The sequence below is a fragment of the Triticum aestivum genome, chromosome 6B (genome assembly GCF_018294505.1).
Source record: "Triticum aestivum cultivar Chinese Spring chromosome 6B, IWGSC CS RefSeq v2.1, whole genome shotgun sequence".
Taxonomy (NCBI): Eukaryota; Viridiplantae; Streptophyta; class Magnoliopsida; order Poales; family Poaceae; genus Triticum; species Triticum aestivum.
Window position 1 is genome coordinate 122,746,869 of NC_057810.1, and position 17,233 is coordinate 122,764,101.

Below are 17,233 nucleotides of genomic sequence, written 5' to 3' on the forward strand. Positions count from 1 at the left end.
TGCCAAACTTCAGGTTCTCCCGCGAGGCGAACGTGGCCGAGAGCGCCAATCTCTCCCTGTTCTTCGAGCGCGTCCTTGACACTCTGAAGCTGCTCCAGTCCACCATGGAGGCCTACCTGGCCAAGGAGTACTGGCAGCTTCACCAGGATGCCTTGATCAAGGTGCTCACCAAGGTGGCTCACTAGAACCCCAACATTGACTTTGCTCAGGCGCTCGACAGCTTGCCGAACAACGTCGACCGTCAGGCGCTCGAGGAGCGCATCGAGCCCATCATCAGCTGCATCAGCGGAGTTGCGAGGCTGGAGAGCCAGCATCGGGATTAATTGCTTCACTCCTTGTTGTCGCTGCGAGTTCGTACCCAAGACATATTATCTTAAGTTAGAATCGCTACAATAACTTTTGTTGTACTTTGAATCTAGTTGCATGTTGTCTTCCCATTTTGGTTTATCCTTGTATTTTCTGCACCCTACGCTTAGTTGGTAGGCCTGCTGGCACGCACACCCCTTGCCGTAGGCGCTAGAAGGACGGATCCTTAGCAGCCTACAGAGGGCATAGATGCCAGTAGGTTACCTTGCCGCTCTTGGCGCAGTCACCTGAACTGTCGAGCGGACTCGAAGCAGAACAGAGGCGTTGCCAATCGCGGCAGGGTTCCTTTTGCATGTACGTTCTCCATACAAGGACCAAAACCATCGAGGGGGATCACCTTATAAAAAGGAAGAATTACTCAAAGTTGAGTTGACTTAGCTTTTGTTGATGCGCGGATCATCGTCGCGACCATTGTCGGTGTCAGAACCCGCGGATCTCAGGTAGGGGGTCCCGAACTGTGCGTCTAAGGCTAATGGTAACAGGAGACTGGGGACACGATGTTTACCCAGGTTCGGGCCCTCTCGATGGAGGTAATACCCTAATTCCTGCTTGATTGATCTTGATGATATGAGTACTACAAGAGTTGATCTACCACGAGATCGTAGAGGCTAAACCCTAGAGGCTAGCCTATGATTATGATTGTCCTCGTCCTACGGACTAAACCCTCCGGTTTATATAGACACCAGGGGGGGGGGGGCTAGGGTTACACAAAGTCGGTTACAGAGAAGGAGATCTAACATCCGAATCGCCAAGCTTGCCTTCCACGCAAAGGAGAGTCCGATACGGACACGGGACGAAGTCTTCAGTATTATATCTTCATAGTCCAACAGTCCGGCAGTCCGGCAGTCTGGATACCCCCTTATCCAGGACTCCCTCAGTAGCCCCCGAAACAGGCTTGAATGATGATGAGTGCGGCACGCAGATTGTCTTCGACATTGCAAGGTGGGTTCTTCCCCGAATCCAGAGTACCTGTTGTAGTGAACAGTGTCCGGCTTACCATCAATGTTGTACTTCTCAGCTTCTGTGCCTCAATAATGGCTATCTCCACATGTGGAGCGAATACGAGGAGCCGAGGCATTTTTACACTTTCCACCCTGACCCCTTAAGCGATCCATCTATTTGTAGAGACGGGGATCCTCAGATCCAAATCTCACCAACTTCTCCCAAGCGAGCATTCAACAGAGCGCGTCCGGAAAAAACCATTCCATCATGGCCGATCGCCGCAACTCTTCCTCTTGCTCCCTTAGCTCGAAGCCAGGGGATTGGGAAAAGTGTTCCGTCCCCCACATCCGCCTAGTAGAGTTGCAGACCCAAGGGTTCCTTCCACCTACATACATGGTCCCCGTCCAATCCAGAGTAGCCACCTATAATTGCGGGGAGCAAGCGGAGATATTTCCTAACTCATCTCAGGGCGAGAGGGTATGCCTCGTCCCATATTTGCTAAGAGGAGTTGGGTTTCCAATCCACCCATTCCTCTGCGGGCTCCTGGAGTTCTATGGCCTCCAGCTGCATAACTTTACCCCCGCCTCCGTACTGCACATTGCGGGTTATGTGGCCCTCTACGAGCTATTTCTGGGTTGTGAGGCTCATTTTGAGTTATGGAAGAGGTTATTCTGCCTCGTCCCACGCAATTAGGAGGGATCTATATATCAAGTGGGCGGAGCCGAAATATGGCGCATCGCCCAGACCGGATACCTGTCCGGTACTCCAAAGAAGGCATCTGAAGACTGGCCTTCGGAGTGATTTTATGTTGATGATGTTCCCCTTCCGGATCTAGTCCGGGCAGGCCTTCCTGAGTTTACCAATACTCTACTAAAGAAACGCCAAAGTTGGCGCCCCCGGAGCCCCCAAGAGGAAGACAACAGAGAAGTCCCCTATCCGATGAGCAGGATAAAAATCCTGGCCCAATCAGGACTGACAATAACCGAAGTTTTGTCAATATGCATAATGTGGGGAGTGCAGCCACTTCAATACAGGGGGAAACCCATGTGGCACTTCAATGGGGAAGACGATGCATCCCGCTGTGGTCGTAAAGGTCCGGACTCCGCCACCACTCTGGGGAGAATATTTTCTGATTTGTATAAAGGAGAAGAAGAGGAGTTCCTCCGCATTAAACCACGGGATGGATTTTCCATGTACAACCCCCCAAGCTGGGTAAGCTGTTATTCTTTACTCGACTCTGTCCATTCTTGCCTCCTTTGTCACAATCATTTACCTTGCTATTTCAAAGCAGGAACTAAAAAAGGTCGTGAAAGAGTTCAACAGCCCATCTCCGCAGCCAGAGGATCCTGGCCGGGCTCTCGACCCCGGACTCAAAGAGGATCCGAACATATCTGTGGATTTCGTCGACGGGACATTCTACCAGGCAAGCGGTGACGGCTCCTTAGTGGCCATCTTCGTAGATTATGCTGGACTGCTCCCTATGTTGCATGTAAGTAAAGCCGGGGTCCTAACTTCTGAAAAGGATTCCTTCGTTATTGCATACCTTACACACACATGTTGCATTTTTATAGAAACGGCCATCGGGACGCCGTGCTGAGCCCGCGGGGGCTCATCAACAAAGGGCACCCGGGCCAGGCAGGCTTAAAAGGAAGGCGGTTAGGATTGAGACGCCGGCACAGAGGTCCAAATTAAACTTGCTCCGTGATTATCTTTGCCGAGATATGACAGTTTTCATTATGTCCTGGTAGAAAGAGTAGTCATCGGACTATATCCGGAGACCCTGCCGGCCAGGCCTCAAGCAGCCGGATTCCTGAACCGGACTCATGGGTGGAAGCTGATGTGGGGACAACACCAAACTGTCCTCCTACAGACGATGCGATAGGCTTTCCGCCACGAATTCCGAAGTGGAGAGCGCCATGAATCACCGGCGCAGACGGGCGGTACTCTATAATGGTATTTTTTCGAAGAGGCGTTCAATGCCTTCAACTCCCGAGACGCATATATCCGCGCTACTCAAGATGGACTTGCCAGAGCAACGTACCAGTATGTGAAGGATATACGGGTAAGAAAGTTTGACAAGTATGAGTATTAGTAGCCCCTGAGACTTGAAACAACTGGCACAACTGATTTAAGGATCATTCTATGCATAGGTTCTTGTAGAGAAGAATACCCATTTATCTCAAGAGCTGGAGGAATGCAAGACCCAGCTAAAGGCCGCCATTGCCGAACTAGAGGAATCCCAAAAGGCCTCTTCTGGTAATACTTTCCTTGATAAAGGAATTTGTAAGGATGTATACCAGTTATTTATTCGGCATGGTTTGCAAATCTAACAAGAGATTCTGCAGACAATCCCAGAGAGAATCCGAAGATCGTGAAAGATAATGAGCCACATTTGCGAAGTCAGCTGAAGACGGGCGAGCGTGTGCTAACACAGGCTATTCAAGAGAAAAATAATCTCCAAGATGCTAATATCCGACTGAGCGTCGAATTAAAAGATGTTCGAGCTCAGCTTGCGGACTCTGTGAAGGAGAACCGGAGGCTTCGACGCGGCATTTATAGTAAGTGCTTAAACGAACTGTAGTACAGTTCAGCAAGGAAGTGTATTGACAGAGTTATGTTTGTAGGTATGCTGACAGGCCGTCCTGAAGAGGAGATGCCCGGATCCGCATGCGATATGCTGCAAGATCTTTCACAACTGCATGAACGAGCTCAGCAGGTGATGCAAGGTATTGCCCAGGCCTTGTGGCCATCCGCTTCCCTGCTAGGAGGCATGGGGGAGCTTGTGGAGATGCTCAAAGGAGCATGGCGGCACTTCTGGTTATGGAAGATATCAGCCTGCCGACAAGGTGCAAGGGAAGCCTGGGCCATGGTGAAGATGCGATACGCCAAGGCTGATCCAAACCATATGGCCAAAGTCAGACCGGTGGGGCCATATGGGCAAGAGATTCCCATGAGTATGGTGGATGACCAAGTAGCATTAGCCGCAAAGTATTCCCAACAGGATTGTAGGCTAAACAGCCTGGGATGGTATAGAGGAAGAATATAGCCAGTCCAAGTGACTATGTATTTCAATGGACCTATGTAGTCCCTAGCCGGATTGTAAATCATTTGTCATGGCGGACCTTTTCGCTTCAGCCTACGAACCCGACAGTCTGAAGTGTATCCGAATACCAGCTCAGTTATGTAAAACCGGGGTATGCGTGGAAACCAGGCGTAGGGGTCATAAGTGCTTGAACAGACAAGTACCCAACTAGTTATGTTATATTACATGGTTAGTAAGAAACATCTTCCAGAGAGAATAGTTCCATTAGGGGTTCCTTTCTCTGGGTATGCATGCATCGATGTGTATGTCCGAACTGCGAACAGAAGCACGGGATACAAAACATCTGGGGATTCACGTTGTAATAAACGAAAAACATCTTTTGTTCACCGACCGATTATTCCCTTAAGAACGCTAGCTTTCGGCTTCACCTAGTCCGAGGTACACATCTGGCAGAACCGGCAATAACAATCGCAGAGGTGCTCCCCTTATGCCCTAGCTGAATTAACGGGAACGTAGGGCATAAACACAAGAGCCAGGCAACCCAGCATGGCCAAAACTTTAGTCATATCGATGCATATAATGGTGAATAAAAGGCACATATGGAAAGAAAACACATATGTGGCTGGAAGGAAGCCATTAAAGCAATTATATGTAGCTTCAGTATAGGAAGCCCCCAGGTATAATGAGCACGCATAGTGCGGCCAAAGTGATCAAAGCATTTGTACAATATTTAAGGCTTTATGTGAAAAAAAGGTAAAGAGGGCGAGAAAGGAGGAAGGAGGACATAATTGAAAGAGCGGAGGTAAGGAGACGAACACTGAGTTCGGCACTAGGCGTAGAATCTTCGGAGTCTGGCTGCGTTCCATGGGTTCGGCTCGAGTCTGTTATCATATGTATTGCATATACGGTACGCTCCTCCGATGAGAACTTTATCAATGATGAAGGGAACCTCCCACTTGGGTTTGAGCTTGTCCTTCTTCTTCTCAGGTAGGCGTAGAACGAGTTCACCAATGTTATAAGTTTTGGCCCGTACTTCTCTGCTTTGATACCTTCGAGCCTGCTGCTGATAGAATGTGGAACGGGCTTTTGTGACATCACGCTCCTCCTGCAGGGCATCTAAGTTGTCATGTCGATCTATTTCGGCTTCCTTCTCTTCGTACATGCGCACGTGAGGTGAGTCATGGATTATGTCGCAGGGTAGCACTGCTTTTGTGCCGTACACCATAAAAAATGGTGTGTATCCGGTTTTACGATTCGGCGTGGTCCGCAGCCCCCAGAGTACGGAGTCAAGCTCCTCAACCCAGTGCGTTTCTGATTCCTTCAAGGATCGCACTAGTCTGGGTTTGATGCCGCTCATGATGAGACCATTTGCATGTTCGACTTGACCGTTTGTTTGGGGGTGATAGACAGAGGCGTAATCAAGCTTAATGCCCATGTCGCTGCACCAAGTTTTCACCTCATCGGCTCTAAAATTTGAGCCATTGTTAGTGACGATGCTGTGGGGGACACCGTAATAGTGTAAAACCCCTGATATGAAGTCTATCACTGGTCCGGATTCGTCCGTTTTAACTGGTTTGACTTTGATCCATTTGGTGAACTTGTCCACCATGACCAATAAGTATTTTTTTTCTTATGGCTTCCCCTTTAAGAGGTCCGACCATACCCATCCCCCAGACAACGAAGGGCCAAGTTATGGGGATTGTTTGGAGAGCGGTAGGGGGCATATGGCTCTGATTGGCGAAGAGTTGGCAACTGACGCAATGTTGGACAAGGTCCTGTGCATCTGCCCGGGCTGTCGGCCAGTAAAAACCTGTGCGGAAGGCCTTGCTTACAAGTGCCCGAGCTGCCGCGTGGTGCCCGCCGAGTCCAGCATGGATTTCGGCTAAAAGCTGCCGCCCTTCCTCTTCGGAGATGCATCTTTGGAGCACTCCGGTGGCGCTTTTCTTATAGAGCTCTCCCTCATGGACCTTGTAGCCTTAGAACGTCGCACAATACAATGTGCCTCGTTTTGGTCCTCGGGGAGCTCTTGCCTATTTAGGTAGGCTAAAAAGGGCTCGGTCCACGGGGCAATGACAGCCATGATTTCGTGGGCCGAAGGTGTTATTTCGGTGGTAGAGCCTCCGATTACATCAGATGGTTCAGAATCTGGGGTAGTGTTCGGAGACGGGCTGGTATTGCCTGACTCCCCTCCCCATACCACGGATGGCTTGAACAGCCTTTCCAAGAAGATATTAGGTGGGACAGGGTCGCGTTTAGCGCTGATGCGGGCAAGGATATCTACCGCTTGATTGTTTTCTCGGACCACATGGTGGAATTCGAGCCCCTCGAACCGAGATGATATTTTGAGAACGGCATTACGATAGGCCGCCATTTTTGGATCCTTGGCATTGAAGTCTCCATTTATTTGTGATATTGCGAGGTTTGAGTCCCCGCACACTTCTAGGCGTTGGATGCCCATGGAGACTGCCATCCGAAGACCATGCAACAGAGCCTCATTTCGGCCGCATTGTTGGAGTCTGTGTATAATATTTGTAGTAAGTATTGGACCGTGTCTCTGGTGGGGGATGTCAGGACAACACCCGCTCCCAGTCCGGCCAGCATTTTAGAGCCGTCGAAGTGCATGAACCAATTGGAGTACGCGCCGTACTCTTTAGGGAGTTCGGCTTCGGTCCATTCGGCGACAAAGTCAGCCAATACTTGCGATTTGATGGCTGACCATGGTTTGTATGTTATGTCGAATGGAAGGATCTCGATAGCCCATTTGGCAATCTGGCCCGTGGCATCACGGTTATTTATTATGTCATTGAGTGGTACTTCAGAGGCCACTATAATCGAACAATCTTGGAAGTAGTGTTGTACCTTCCGGGATGCCATGAAGACCACCTATGCTATCTTTTGATAGTGTGGGTATTGGTATTTGTATGGAGTGAGGACAGCGGACACGTAATATACCGGTTTTTGGAGCAGGAACTTGTGTCCGTCTACTTCTCGTTCGATGACGAGCACTGCGCTTACAACCTGGTGTGTTGCAGCTATGTATAATAGCATAGGTTCGCCAATATTTGGCGCGGTCAGGACTGGATTGCTGGCCAATAAGGTTTTTATATCTTCCAGTCCGGCCCTGGCCGCATCCGTCCACTCGAAGTGTTCGATGCATCGAAGAAGGTGATAAAGAGGTAGTGCATTTTCTCCTAATCGGGAGATAAAGCGGCTTAAGGCAGCCACACATCCAGTTTGTTTCTGGATCTACTTGAGGTCTGTTGGAATAGCCAACTGTGACAGAGCTCGGATTTTTGCCGGATTTGCTTCGATTCCTCTATTGGAGATGATGAAGCCTAGCAGCATCCCAGAGGGTACGCCAAAGACACATTTTTCCGGGTTGAGCTTCATGTCGTATGTTCGGAGGTTGTCGAATGTGAGTCTCAAATCGTCTATTAAAGTTTCGACGTGTCTTGTTTTGATGACCACGTCGTCCATGTATGCCTCCACTGTTTTGCCGATTTGCTTTTCCAGCATTTCTAAATCATGCGTTGATAGGTTGCGCCGACATTTTTTAGCCCGAAAGTCATAGTATTGAAACAGAAAGGGCCATATGGCATTATGAAGGTCGTTGCGTCTTGGTTGGATTTCGGCATCTTTATCTGATGGTATCCAGAGTATGCGTCGAGGAAACACATTGAGTCGTGTCCTGCGCTGGCGTCAATAATTTGGTCAATGCGAGGGAGGGGGAGGGGTCCTTAGGGCAAGCCTTATTGAGGTCTTTGAAATCGACATAGGCGCCAGATTTGTCCTTCTTTGGTACCATTACTAGGTTTGCTAGCCAATCTGGATGTTTTATGTCTCTGATGAATCCGACCTCGGGTAGTTTGGCTAGCTCTTCTCCCATGGCTTGCCGCTTAGGCTCTGAGAAGCGCCTAAGAGTCTGCTTGACTGGCTTGTATCCTTTCAGTATATTGAGGCTGTGATCGGCCAGCCTGTGTGGGATTCCCGACATATCCAAAGGATGCCAGGAAAAAATATCCCAATTCTCGCGAAGGAAATCTCGCAGTGCGGCGTCCATTGTGGGGTTCAGCTGTGTCCCAATGGAAGCTGTCTTTGTGGGGTCCGTTGGGTGGACCTGGAATTTGAATATCTCGTCCGCGGGCTTGAAAGAGGTGGACTTGGGTCGCTTGTCGAGTGTCGCGTCGTTCCTGTCCATTGTGGTGTGCAGTGTCGTTAGTTCTTCAGCCACGAAGGCTTCGGATAATGCCTCTAGGGCCAGTGCGGTATTTTTATTTTCGGCGCGGAGTGCGATGTTCGGATCACTAGCTAGAGTGATGATTCCATTGGGCCCAGGCATTTTGAGCTTCATGTATCCGTAATGGGGTACAGCCTGAAAGCTCGTGAATGCATCCCTCCCTAAGAGGGTGTGGTATCCGCTGCTGAACGGGGCCACTTGGAATGTGATTTCTTCGGACCTGTAATTCTCCGGCGTTCCGAATACTACATCCAGTGTGATTTTTCCCGCACATCGTGCCACTCGACTAGGGATGATTCCCCTGAAGGTCGTGCTACTTTGCTCAATGCGGCTTTTTTCAATTTCCATCTTGTTGAGGGTTTCCTCGTAAATGAGGTTTAATCCGCTTCCGCCGTCCATGAGCACTTTAGTGAGCTGGAAACCGTCCACAATTGGACTAAGGACCAAAGCAGCCGGTGCCCGGACTGTTCGGAATTGAGGTTCTTCATTGGCATTGAAGGTTATAGCCATATCGTTCCATGGATCTATTGTTGCCACGTGGCAAACTTCGGAGAGACTGAGGTGAGCTCACTTCGCCTATTATTTGAGGCGAAAGTCTCGAGGACTGTCAATATCGCATTGTTATTTCCGGAGGGATGTTGCTCTGCTGTATGGTTATGAGGAGATCCTCGCCGCTCTTCGCTACCTGCCGGAGTATCCAACATACTCTAAGGCTATGTGTTGGCGTGGTATCCGGTGTGCTGTGAATTTTGCATAGCCCATTAAGCCATTCCTCCAATACGGTTGCACGCCTTGGATCAGGCTTTGGTTTTTTGGTAATTGAATCGGGTAACTTATGAAAGTTTGCCCTTTTAGTTCAGACGAGGGGTTTAGTAAGAGCCGGATTGTCCCAGAAGTTTGTTTGGGTTTTCCAGGCGCTTTCCATCATGCAGTACTTCCGTACTATGGCCATTAAGTCACCAAAGTGAACTATGTCACGGCGACTTGTAGCGTTTAGGATCCCTTTGTCCGTGCATTTTTTGCAAAAGAATGAGATTACGTCTTCCTCGCGACAGTCCTTGACCTTGTTTATTGCAAGAAGGAATCTGGCCCAGTAATGATGTACTGTCTCTTGGGGCTCTTGTTTGATATGGGAAAGATTGTTTAAATTTGGGTGGGTGGGTGGATTTAGGTCCGAACCCTGACCCGATTTGAGACCCATGGGCAGAGAAGTTTCCGAGCTTGACGGCTCGGGCTCCGGGATGTTGCCCAATTTTTCCGGTCCGCCGCCCGGTTCTAAATTTGGGGTTTGGGTAATGCCCTCCCATGGGCGCATATCCGGCTCGGAGAGTTCGGAAGTCTGGACATAGTTCGACCTCAAGATAGAGGGAGAATTCACACGATGCTCTTCCACTACCGCTATCTCATGGGTGACCGGCGGAGAGTGAATCTCCCTTTGGTCGGGTTTAAGCCTGATCCGGTCATAGTCCGTAGCGACGCCCAGAGCGGTGATGCGATCCAAGAGCTCATTAAGCAAGGAGAGCTCCATTGGATCCATCTGTCCGGCAAGTTCTGAATCGACGTGAAGGCTGTTTTTGATGACCTGAGAGGTCATCGTCGGCGCGACAGCCGATCTGGCGGTGTTGGGGATGTAACTATTTGTGTAAGCCGCCCAGGAGGGGCCGGGTTACGCAAAGAAGACTTACCAGAAGGAAGCCCAAAACCAAGCATGAAGACGGCGGTTCAATAAAGGGCTTAAGCCCACAGGCGACTTAAGGCCTGTTGTATTAAACCGCCATAATGGCATGACTTGTATCATTAGGCAGATTTAACTAGTCACCGAGCTGGACACTGTTTATAAGCCGGTCGGGACTCTGTAAGCCAGAGGGCGTCAACCCGTGTATATAAGGGGACGACCTGCTAGCGGTTTAGGGCAAGAAACAACTCATCGAGAGCCGGGCATAGCATATCTCGCTCCCTGGTCATCGAAACATCAATACCAACCCAACTAGACGTAGGCCTTACCTTCACCGTAAGGGGCTGAACTAGTATAAAAACCTCTCGTGTCCCTTGTCCCGATTAACCCCTTCAAGCTTCCTAGTTGCGATGGCTCCACAACTAAGTCCTTTCACGAGGACATCTGACGTGACAATTCCACGACAGTTGGCGCCCACCGTGGGGCCAGCGCACGGTGGATTTGAGTTCTTGAAGGGCAACTTCGAAGGGCTCAAGGGATACATAGTGGGCCGGATGACCAAGAGTCATCGCGACAGGATCTACATCGACGATGAAGGCTGAGGCCCGGACGCCGGCTCAATCGAGTACGGGTACCGGGTCCCCTTCGATGGAATCCACGTCTTCATTGGCCGGATCAGAGAGCCGGGACCTGAGCCGGACAGCAGCACCGACCTCATCGAGACGGCTCAGTGTGCGAGGAAGACCCGAGCTCAACCCATCATGAAGCATGCTTTTGTGGGTTGTATCCACGGAGAGGAACTTTCTGAAGGATCTGAAGATGGTGGTGAGATGGCCGTCCTCTCAGACGGTGACTCGTCCGCCGGTTCAACAGATTCGTTGTACCAGGTGCAAGACGGTGTGCTCGGGGGCTGTTCCGATGGCAGCAGTATTCCGGACCCCTATGAGCCGCCAAGATGGGCAGGAATCTTTATGGCTGGGACTCAGCCCGGCTCTAATTCTACAGCTGTTGCAGGAATAACATCCGGGATAGGGACAGCCGAGGCAGGTGACCCTGTGCGCCCACCGGCTCAGGTGCTGATAGACCTCATGGATTAGCTTACGACCCTGTTAACCGCCACGGTTATCCCTGCGAACAAAGATGAGCATGACGTGGATCTGGCATGGGTACGTGAGGAGATAGCTCAGGCCAAGGAGGCCTTGGCAGCTGAGGATACTAGACTAGCTACGGAGCGGGCAGCTCTCGACGCCCGGGCACAGCGGTTGCAGTCAGAAGCTTACCAGCTCACGATGAGCTTAAACGCGTCCAATGAGGTAATGAGGAGGAGACACCAGAAGACCCAATCCCATTTACCTCCGAATTACGACCCTCGGGTTCTTTTTGCTACACCCGAAGCCGACCCAAGTAACCCACCAGATGCCAATCAGTTTATGACAGCCGGAGCAGGAGGACCGGCTCAGCCTCGAGAGATGCCACCTCCTCATGTGAGCATGGCACCACCACGTTATGTGCCGATACCGGAGGGTCACTTTTCCAACCCCATGGAGAACTTAATCGCGGCTTCGGCACGCTTGGCGGCTCTGCCCATGGACGGTGATGACCCGACAGTGCTGGAGACCCGAAGGGTCAGAGAGCTTCTCCAGATGGCCCTGGCTCAGCAAGAGACCTATTCTTACAGCAGGGACATGATTCATTCAACTTCTCCGCCTTGGTTAGCACCGCCTCGTCAAAACCGGAGCCCGAGTTACAGCAGGCACATGGAATCTGAAGCTTTGTCAAGCAACGCCCAATGCTGTAACCAACATGGTGGCTATAACCCGGTGCAAGACCGGGTACGTCAGGAGAACGAGCGGGCGGCTCAGCTGGCTGCTCAACAGGTGGCTCATCAGGATATTCCAGAGTATCCAACGACTTTCGTTGAGACGGGAGTAGCCGCTAGAACTGGTGGTGTTCCTTGTTTGGCACCGGCTTTGCGCAACGTGCGCCTGCCCAAGGACTTCAAGGGACCTTGAAAGGTGACAAATTACACGGCCAACTTATAGCCTGGAGCATGGATCGAGAGTTATGAGATGGCCATGGAGCTGTTGGAAGTCAGTGACGCGGCAATGGCTAAATATTTCACCATGATGTTAAATGGAACGGCCCGGTCTTGGTTAAAAGGTTTACCACCCAATTCCATTGGTTCGTGAGAAGAGTTAAAAGCCCGTTTCATCCAGAACTTCAAAGACATCTGTAAGCAATCTATGTCGATCGTGGACTTGACAAATTGTAAGCAGGGGGAGGGTGAATCCACCACCCATTGGGTGCGCTGGGTCAAGGAGATAATTCATTCATTTGATAAGATGGATGCCGGCTCTGCAGTCCTTATGTTGGAGAAGAATTGCAGCTTTGAGCCGCTGAGGCAGAAACTGGGGTGCCTTAAGCGTGACTGCAAGGATATGGGTACGCTAATGGCAGCTTTAGTCAAATATGCCGATTCTGATAGTACCAAGGATCCCGCGTCTGACGATGAGAAGACAGGGAAGGGAAAAAGGAACCATAATGGAAAGGGTCAACAGCACAACCCAGTGAATCAAAGCGGCAATAAGCATAAGGCAGGCGGAAACCCGGAGTTTGTAGCCAATGCTAATGCACAGGGTAACAATCAGAGACGTAAGGGTAAGCCGCCTCGATCCGGCGGGTCAGGCCCATCTCTTGAGCAGCTACTCAATGAGCCCTGCCCGAGACACGGCACCCGGGAGCGCCCCTCCACACACCTGTGGAAAGATTGTGCGATCATGAAGGCGTTTAAAAATTCCAATACCTTTGATGGCAGTCATGGATCTGGTGGCGGTTCAGGAGTTGGCGGCTTTCATGGCCCGGGCGGTGGTTCAAACTCTGGTTTTCAGGGACATCCGGGTGGAAATAATCAGCAGAAATCTGGTCAGGGAGGGCAATAGCAGCAGCAGTCGGGTTATCAAAGCCATCCGAAACAGTTGAGTGGTGGGCAGTACCATGTGTTTACCACTAGCTTATGCAAACGTGACCAGAAGGTTCATAAGAGGGCCGTAAATTCTATTGAGCCGGCAATTCCTCGTTATTCAAGATGGTCAGAGCAACCCATTATATGGAGTAGAGAGGATCACCCTCCACGAGTCGATAATCCGGGTCAGTTAGCCTTGGTGGTAGCACGCCAGGTTGGTGGATATAAATTCACTAAGGTACTCATGGACGGAGGTAGCATCATCAATATCCTCTACTACGAGACTTTTCAGCGCATGGGATTGACTGAGAAGAATTTGAGAACATCCAACACTGTTTTCCATGGGGTGGTTCCAGGCAAGTCGGCTTACCCAGTTGGCAAGATTGAATTGGAGGTAGCCTTTGGAGATGAGTATGATTCCAGGGCTGAGAAATTGATGTTTGAAGTGGTTAAAATCAGGAGTCCATATCACGCTTTATTTGGGCGACCGGCTTATGCTAAGTTCATGGCACGACCGAGTTACGTTTATTTACAGCTCAAGATGCCGGGTTATCAGGGCACAATCACTCTGCATGGGAGTCGAAAGGTGGCCTTGGAGTGTGAATAGGGCGACGCAGCTTACGCTGAGTCTGCCTGTGCTGCGGAGGAGCTCAAATTTTATCAAGACAATGTTGACCCGGCAGATATGACCTCCCTAAAGAAGCCGACGACTGAGCATGACCCAGCGTTGAAGTTTAAATCGGCCGCTAAGACGAAGCTTGTTGATTTTACCCCAGGAGATGCTTCTAAGCAGTTCAGTATTAGTGCCAATTTGGATCCCAAATAGGAAAGTGCGCTCATCGAGTTCATCCGTGAGAACCGGGACATCTTTGCATGGAAACCTTCTGACATGCCGGGTGTACCAAGGGAACTCGCTAAGCACACTCTCAATATTGATCCGAAGTATAAGCCGGTCAGGAAGTTTCTCCGACGGTTCAACGAAGAGAGACGGAAAGCTATTGGGGAACAGGTCGCCCGACTCTTAGCGGCCGGATTTATTGTAGAAGTTTTTCACCCGGAGTGGTTGGCTAACCCGGTGCTTGTACTCAAGAAGAACGACACTTGGCGGATGTGTGTGGATTACACGGACTTAAACAAAGCTTGTCCGGCTGATCCCTTTGCTCTTCCCCGTATTTATCAAATCATTGATGCTACAGCGGGTTGTGAACATTTGAGCTTTTTCGATGCTTACTCTGGTTATCATCAGATCAAGATGGCAGTTAAGGTCCAGGAGAGGACAACTTTCATCACTCCGTTTGGAGCCTTCTGTTATGTATCTATGCCATTTGGACTCAAAAGTGCCCAGGCGACTTATCAGCGATGTGTACAGAACTGTTTGCATGATCAAATTGGGCGTAATGTTCATGCTTATGTAGATGACATCGTGGTGAAGTCCAGAGAAAAGGAAACCTTGATATCTGACTTGAGAGAGACCTTTGACAATCTACGGGTTTACAAGATGATGCTTAACCCGGCCAAGTGTGTGTTTGGTGTACCTGCGGGCAAGCTCTTGGGTTTTCTGGTGTCAAACAGAGGCATTGAAGCTAATCCGGAGAAGATCAAGGCGATTACCTCTCTGGCTAAGCCGGCGTGTATCAATGATGTTCAGCGCCTGGCGGGTCGTGTTGCCGCTTTAAGCCGGTTCATAAGTCGGTTGGGGGAGAAGGCCCTGCCGTTATATCAGATGATGAAGAAAACAGACACTTTTGTCTGGAGTGATGGTGCTGATGCCTCTTTTGAAGACTTAAAAAGACAGTTGTCTGAACCGCCGGTTCTTGCAGCTCCTATTGACAAAGAGCCATTGCTGTTATATGTGGCTGCCAATTCACGAGCTGTCAGTGTTGCTATTGTAGTGGAGCATAAGGAAGCTGGCAGGGAGCATCCGGTTCAATGGCCAGTTTACTATATCAGTGAGGTGCTCATTGAGTCTAAACAAAGGTATCCACATTGGCAGAAACTCGTTTACAGAGTATTTATGGCCAACCGGAAGTTGAAGCAATACTTTCAAAGTCATCCTATAACTGTGGTAAGTTCCGACCCTTTGGGAGACATCATCCAGAATAGGGAGGCCACAGGACGAGTCGCCAAGTGGTCTATCAAGCTTGGGCCTCATGGTTTGAAGTACATGCCACATACTGCTATTAAGTATCAGGCTTTGGTGGACTTTATCAATGATTGGACAGAGTTGCAGGCACCTGAGGAGAAGCTAGATAACACATATTGGACTATTCACTTTGACGGGTCCAGACAGCTAGAAGGCTCGGGGGCTGGAGTTGTTTTAACTTCCCCTCGAGGTGACAAATTTTGTTATGTACTCCGGCTTATGTTTCCATGTACTAACAACGCGGCTGAGTACGAGGCCTTACTCCATGGTCTCTGGATGGCCAAAGATATGGACTTAAGCCGGGTAAGGTGTCTGGGCGACTCAGATCTTGTGGCTCAACAGGTGTCAGGCAAGTGGGACTCCAAGGATCCTCTCATGGCGGCTTATCATGGTGAGGTAGATGCTGTGGCTGGGCATTTTAAGGGCTATCAAGTGGAGCACATTGATTGAAGGAAGAACGAGGCGGCTGATGCTCTGAGACGACTGGGGTCTCAAGATAAGCCGGTGCCACCTAACGTCTTTCTTGATACTCTACATAACCCTTCTGTCAAGGTGCCTACTAAGGAAGAACTAGCGGTGCCAGACCCGGAGGCATAGCTGGTGGCGGCTCTTCATGTCATTGGACCGTGCCGTATTTGGCCTATATGACCCGGGGAGAGTTACCGGAGGATGAGACTTTGGCAAGATAAATTGTCAGGCGATCCAAATCCATGACGATTGTTAATGGTGAATTGCATCATTGTAGTGTAACAGGGGCATTTCAACGATGTGTGTCACCTACAGAGGGACAAGAGATACTTCGTGAGATTCATGAAGGATATTGTGGTCATCATGCCGGCTCCAAATCTCTTGTGGCCAAGGCTTTCCGTCATGGTTTCTACTGGCTCACGGTTCATGCTGATGTGGAGGATCTGGTCAGTAAATGTGACGGTTGTCAGAAGTTCTCACGACGTACTCATGTGCCGTCTCAAGAATTGAGGATGATCCCAATTACTTGGCCGTTTGCAGTCTAGGGGCTTGACATGGTTGGACCTTTCAAGAGGTCTAAGGATAAAAAGACACATCTCCTGGTGGCAGTGGATAAGTTTACAAAGTGGGTTGAGGAGGAGCCGGTCAGTAAGTGTGATGCGGCCACAATGGTTCAGTTCATGAAAAGAGTGATCTTTCGTTTTGGTTTCCCACACAGCATTATAACTGATAATGGTACTAATCTTTCCAAGGGAGCCATGGAAGAGTTATGTCAGCGAGAACATATCTGGCTTGATGTTTTGGCTGTTGCTCATCCTCAATCCAATGGTCAAGCAAAAAGAGCTAATCAAGAGATACTGAAGGGTATTAAGCCCCGGCTCTTAGTCCCCTTAAAAGGGACTCCGGGTTGCTGGGTGGAGGAGTTACCCTCTGTACTATGGAGCATCAACACTACGCCTAACAGATCTATGGGTTACACACCTTTTTTCATGGTCTATGGAGCAGAGGCAGTTCTACCAAGTGACATCCGACACGACTCACCCTGTGTGGCGGCTTATGTTGAGGCGGACACGAAAAGGCTCGTCAGGAGGCACTTGACTTGTTGGATGAGGAGCGAGACTTGGCAATAGCCCGCTCGGCGATTTACCAGCAATTCCTGCGTTGTTATCACAGCCGCCGGGTCAAGAGAAGAACCTTTCAGGAAGGTGATTTGGTGCTCCAGCTCATCCAGGATCAATCTGACATGCACAAGCTATCTCCGCCTTGGGAAGGACCCTTTGTGGTCAGCAAGAATCTGAACAACGGGTCATACTACCTCATTGATATTCGAGAGCACAAGGACTCATGTAAGTCGTAGGAGGACACCCGCCGGCCGTGGAATATCGCCCATCTTCGGC